The 6,199-nt window shown below is 31.8% G+C and overlaps 1 non-coding gene across 1 annotated transcript; it reads left to right on the top strand.

Annotated features, from left to right (window-relative positions):
* The first annotated feature begins 745 nt into the window (after window positions 1-745).
* On the top strand, window positions 746-827 carry TRNAS-GCU (transfer RNA serine (anticodon GCU)). The gene has a single exon. It is a non-coding gene; the product is annotated as a tRNA-Ser (tRNA).
* The last annotated feature ends 5,372 nt before the right edge of the window (window positions 828-6,199 follow it).

Below are 6,199 nucleotides of genomic sequence, written 5' to 3'. Positions count from 1 at the left end.
AATTCATAAAGATCAATTATATAAACTTTTGCTTAATTGTTTCGCACATATTTAGTTGCTAAAAAGCTTTGTTTCAATAGTACTGAAATCATTTTATAAAACAATGTACAACATAACTCGACATACACGGGAAGAGAAACTAGTTATATTTTAAAAATGAAAAATAAATAGAAATGAAATGGCGGCGACCAAATAAATATCTATGAAATTTTTATTTCAAGTTCTTGATAAAACTTTTAAAGAGTTCATGGCCCAACCCCAAAAAGTGTCTTGAAATCCAAGATGCCATGAGCCCAATATAAAGAAGGTGGGGAATTACCTAGGCCCATGACTATTTGGAGCAAGACTACATTAGTCAGTAGTGAACCCACTTTCAGTGAGATGAAGATGAACCCATACCACCTCGTACTTGGATTGGTCCATAGATGAATATAGCACTAGCGGTGGCGGAGCCACATAGAGCGCCGAGGCTGCTTCCCTGGTAAAAAAAACACCGCTTACACTAAGTAAAATTATTTTTTACGATATATAGACAAGCTAACCCCTGGGACTTCTTCGTATGTTTACTTTTTTATATTTTGAACTCCCTTAGCGAAAATCCTGGCTCCGCCACTGAACACTAGTGATAAAAATCAAACATTTCTTCTACAAAATAAGTCCCAACCCCTCTCTCTCTCCCCCGTCACACTCTTATGAGCTTTTAGTTAAATGTATTTGTTGCTTGAATTGTACAAGAAACAACAAAGTCGCTTTGGCCGAGTGGTTAAGGCGTGTGCCTGCTAAGTACATGGGGTTTCCCCGCGAGAGTTCGAATCTCTCAGGCGACGATTTATCTTTTTTCATCTTCTATATGAAAATTAACTGAAATGAAACATAGTAAAGTAATACATACGAGTAAATACTTAATTAAAATTTTGTGTTTGAAATGTTTTACTAATGTCTGAGTTGCTAATCAAAAAGAGTTTCAGATATCAAAAAGTAAGTTTAGAAGGAAAACAATTGAACAGTTTGATTACCTACACTTACCAAAACATGTAAAGCAAGCAGAACTTTTAAAATTTAATTACAGTTTCAAGATAACATGCACACATACTTTGTAAATCAAAGGTAACAAAGCTCTCAACATTTCCTTAGTAACTACAGAACTTCAGATTTTACCGGACTAAGATGATATTAGTAGGATGATGTATAGGGACATGGTCAGATGCGCACCCTTGGCAGAAAAATTACGCGGTGTGTATAAGTTAAATGTTAGTTATTATGTGCATATATTTAATCTTGCACACCCTTCACTAAATTTCCGGCTCCGCCATTGTTAATAGGGACCATCAAAATTAATTTCCAAAACCTGAGAAATTAGACTTTAGGTTGATTGTGGCCTGAAATTCAATCTTCCTACCAATTTTTACAATAACAACAACATATCCAACGTAATCCGACAAGTAGGATCTAGGGAGGGTAGTGTATACGTAGTCTTACCCCTACCTTGAGAAGGTAGAGGGGTTGTTTCTGCTATATCCTCAACTCAAATAAAGCATATGATAAATCAAGTATGTAAAGCAAATACAATCGTGAAAAAGTTGTACTAAAACAATAGAAAAGAGAACCATAGCTACAACAAATAATATGATAACAAAGCCAAGGAGCCAACCTTTCTACCAATTTCTAGTTTCCAAAAACCAAGTTTGTTTTGGTATGGGCTCATCTCCGTTTCAATAAGTCAGATCAAGTGGGTTTATTTCTTGGATGGATTTTTCTATCCTTGAATATGCCTTCGTTACTAATCCCTCTGCCCCATTTTACATGATGAACTTCGATTGGATACAAAATTTAAGAAACATGTAAAGACTTTTGATGAGAAACTAGGTTAGTGTACGTGCTTTGCGCGTGACTAAAGCGCGTACCTCATTTGACAAAAAACATAAAAAAGAAATTAGATTCAGTCATGAACTTCATCATTAATCCGGTGCTAAATTGCTCTATTTTTTTTTTATATACATTTTATTACTAATCTGTCGGTAAAATAAGATTAGCAATGAATTCTATTGTTTAACTTTTCGTCGCTAATTCATATTTAGTTAGAAGTGAAATAACTTAATATATAAATAGTATTGATAGGTTTCATTTGTTAGACGAGTGTAAATAAACCATGATAATTCATTTAGAATATATATTTATTTTTTACTATTTATCCTTGTTATTTAAAATTTGTATTTTTCCAATTTGACATTTAACATTATACCATAATCAATATTGCTTTATTTTTAATTTCTTTCACCACCGATATTTTTCTTATTTAAATAATTTATATACATAAGAGTTTTGTCAATATAAAAAATAAACTTACTACTGTGAAGAATTTAAAAAAGAATAAAATAGGATTATTTTGCTAATTAGTTATTCAAAATATTAAATATTTGTTGGCCTCATTAAAGGAAATAATTTTTTTATTGATATTAATTTTGTAATTCCATAGAAATTCATATTGGAAAGAAGATTCAAACGTTAAAATTTGATCCAACAGCCAGGTGATTATCTTTTAAATAAATAATTAGTCAAATCTAGCCCTTTATTTCCGTGAAAACTTCTTTATTTGTTACTTAAACATAAGTTTTATTTCCAAATCTAAGTTTTTCAAATTTAAACAAAGTTTTCAACCCAAAAGAAGCAATACTGGAATATATATATATATATATATATGCCTGATACACCCAAATTACACCTTTAATATCGTGAGAGTAAGCGGTCGTTGTAAATATAGAACCCAACGAGGTCAGGGGTCGAATCCCATGAGAATACAATGAAGAAATATACTTGTCAAGTGTAACGCCCGACTATTAGTTTATATTTCAAGGGAGAGGGGGAGATAATAGTAGGTTGGTTGTTGTTTGTTCATTAAAGACTAAGAATGGTTATGAGATGTAAATATTGGCAAATGGGATCAAGGTTGTGGTTCCAATGGACAGTAATGCGCTTGGGTATCAATTCAACTTATTCATATGCCTAGATGCATTAAACCAAGGGTCACGCGAATCTTGCTAAAAGTTTTCCAACCAAATTAGCAAATTTCATTCTAGGCTTTTCCAAGCCCTAGAATGTTTTATATGAGAACACCCATTTAGCCTCAACTAGCTTTCTTATTCCTAGCTCAAGCTATTAGATGGATTTAATGACCCAAATTGTTGCTATTAACTCTTTTCCTAACCTCTACTTTCTTTTCCAAGCAAAGTAATGGTATTAAGGCACAAGTAATGTTGTACACCATCACAAGACATTAATGTCAAGAGTTAATAGAAAACACCATTAGCATATAAATGAGGTATGAATATGAAACCCAATCACATAACTAACACATTTGGTCCCACAACCTTAGCTAAAGAGATTAGCTACTAATATTCATTAAAGGTAAAGCAATAGTGTAAAGTGTATTCATAAAGCTTACAAAAGTATTGAATGGAGAACATGACAAAAGGAAAGGAATCTCCTAAAAGCTTCACCAACCAATAATAAATGAGCTTCACAAAAATACAAATTAAAATCAATAGAATAATGAGTTCAAAACCCTAGAAAATCTATTTATAGAATATACAAAACGGGAACAATTTTGCACAATAAAAAACCGCGTATCTGGTGCGAATCGCACTTGGTGTCGCATGTCGCAGGTTGCACCAAAGCTGATGTGATTCTTCGAGTTAACAAAGAACCAATCGACCAGGATCTTAATCTTGAAGCGATTTGATGGGCAGAATTCAAAAAACGGACGTAAATCGAGCTATACTTCTCGGAATTATGTGATTTCAAGACGAAGAGAAAGATGACGATTTGAGCTATAAAAATAACTCTCGAATCATTTAAAACAAGTAATATTAAGGGTACAATGATGGAAGGAAAATTAGGTTCCGGGTATGAAAAGAACGAAATTATTTTAAAGAAACGTGTTCTTGAATGATCAAGAACCAACAAAGTTCCTAAGTCACCACTTGAAATCAACTTACGTGATAAAGAAACACCACACACTATTGAAAACAAGATAAAGACTACCACCACCTTGCTTGGAACCAAAAACAAGGATAAAGGACACCAAATAGAGAAAATAACTCTATTGCAACCTAGGGTTTAAGCTCAAAAAACGTGAATAGATATTTACAAGTCATGCGAACCCTTTATATAGGCCTAGGGTCTCTTCTTTTTATGACTACAAATCTCTATTCTACTTTTAAAAAGGAAATAGCTAAAAACAAGGAAAGTAAAATCCCTATTCTATTAGGAAAAGAATAAAGAAAACTAGAATCCTACTAGAACTAGGATAAAGATCCTACTAATGATAGGAAATTAAATCCTACTATAATATAAATCAAGAAATAAGAAACCTATTTACAAAAGGATTCAAGAAACAAGAATGGGAAATAATCTTCAAACTTGAGCTTCTTGACTTTTCTTTTTTTGAATTTCACTTGTGTTTCTTGATTTTCTTGAATTTCTTGATATTCTTCATCTTTCATCAAAAGCTTCGCAGGTACTGCATCTTCAAGCAGCTGTGGTGCAGTAGATGTGCGACTCGCATGTACCACATGCGACTCGCACGTGGTGCTCGCACGTGTTGCACCACCGTCTTCCGTTTTAGCCATCTCTCCATTAGATGCGTACACTCGCGACTCGCATGCAAGACATGCGATTCGGGCAGTGATGTTCCGTTCATTTTAGCCGATTTGTTTATTTTGCCTCAAGTCGCTTCCAACACATGTTATTCTACAAATTAACACAAAAACACGAGAAACGACATCAAAAGTACTTGGGGATTTACAAAAGACTAAGGAATTGGCGTCAAATGCGCCGTAATTTCACGGCACATCAATGCCCCTTATAAGCGTTTAAACAATTCATCTCAAATTTTATACTAAGATAAGATAAAGATAAATTCAAACCAAGATTCTCGATAAAACTACCGTTAATATAGCGAAATGCCAAAAAAGTAGTTGGTATTAAAATCAACTCAAATTTGTATCACTTGACTCCGATTCTCGTGTCATTAAAAAAATATGGAGAAACTTTCACGATTGCAACTTTAAACATAAACATCTATCTATATATAATAGGAGAGGCAAAACAATGGGGATGACCTGGGGTCATCACCATAAAATTTCAATTTTAAAACACAAAAAAATTATATGCAAATTCACAAAAAATCGCAAAATATAAATAAAAATTTCCACGTTTGCAAATTCATAAATAATTGCACAACATATCATTGAAGTCATCTTCTTGATCAATTGAATTAAAACTTCCACTGTGAAACCGCTTTTTTACCACTTTAAAAGAGAGTAACCGCTCAATTCTACATAAGCCACTACATTTTACAATTAGATGCCACTATTCTCAGACCAAAATCAATTTGATCAGGCCCATGTTTACGGTTCAACCTTTTCAGTTTTTACATTGGAAAAAAAGAGAAGAGGTACTGAGAAAAGGTTGAAGGAAAAACGATAAAAGATCAAAAGTACCATTTGGTCACACCTATGATATCATTTTATCTGTGCAGCATGATCATTGGATAATTCAGTAAGTATTATTTTATTTTACAGTTTTTTCTTTATGGAATGTTTTAATTCTTCATTTTTTTGCCTGAATCAAGAAAGTGTTTCTGAAAATAATTTTTCATGATAATATTTATTTGAATTTAAAATCAAACATTAATTTTAAATATGAAAGATCATACATGGATGATACTACATAACTAAATGTCAATTAATAAAGAAAAAAAATTAAACAATATGATAAGCATGTCTAATTAAAAAAATATTGAATTGAGATTAAAAAATGAGTTATAATGGTAACATAAAAATATTTTAATTGAGAAGAAAATAAGAATTTGAAACTAGAGAAATTCTAAGCAATAGAGTAAAATTATTAGAAAATGTTCGAATTGGGATAAAAAAGATAAATAACTGAGCAAACAGGTTAAGCTTGAATTGAAATATTAAATATTTAATTTTAATTTAGAAAGACCAAAATATTTTAATTTGAGATGATAAAAATTCGAATAATGAAAATAAAATAGAGACAATGTGAAGGCAATTATTATTTGAATTAGTTTAGAAAACAGATACTTAACTATAATATGGATAATCTTGAACAAGCGGCAAGCCATCTAAAATCTCATGTAGATTCAAAGTTTTATGACCAAAAAAGAAATTTAATT

This window comes from Lycium ferocissimum, chromosome 3 (genome assembly GCF_029784015.1).
Source record: "Lycium ferocissimum isolate CSIRO_LF1 chromosome 3, AGI_CSIRO_Lferr_CH_V1, whole genome shotgun sequence".
Classification (NCBI taxonomy): Eukaryota; Viridiplantae; Streptophyta; class Magnoliopsida; order Solanales; family Solanaceae; genus Lycium; species Lycium ferocissimum.
This window is presented reverse-complemented; position numbering and strand designations above follow the sequence as displayed.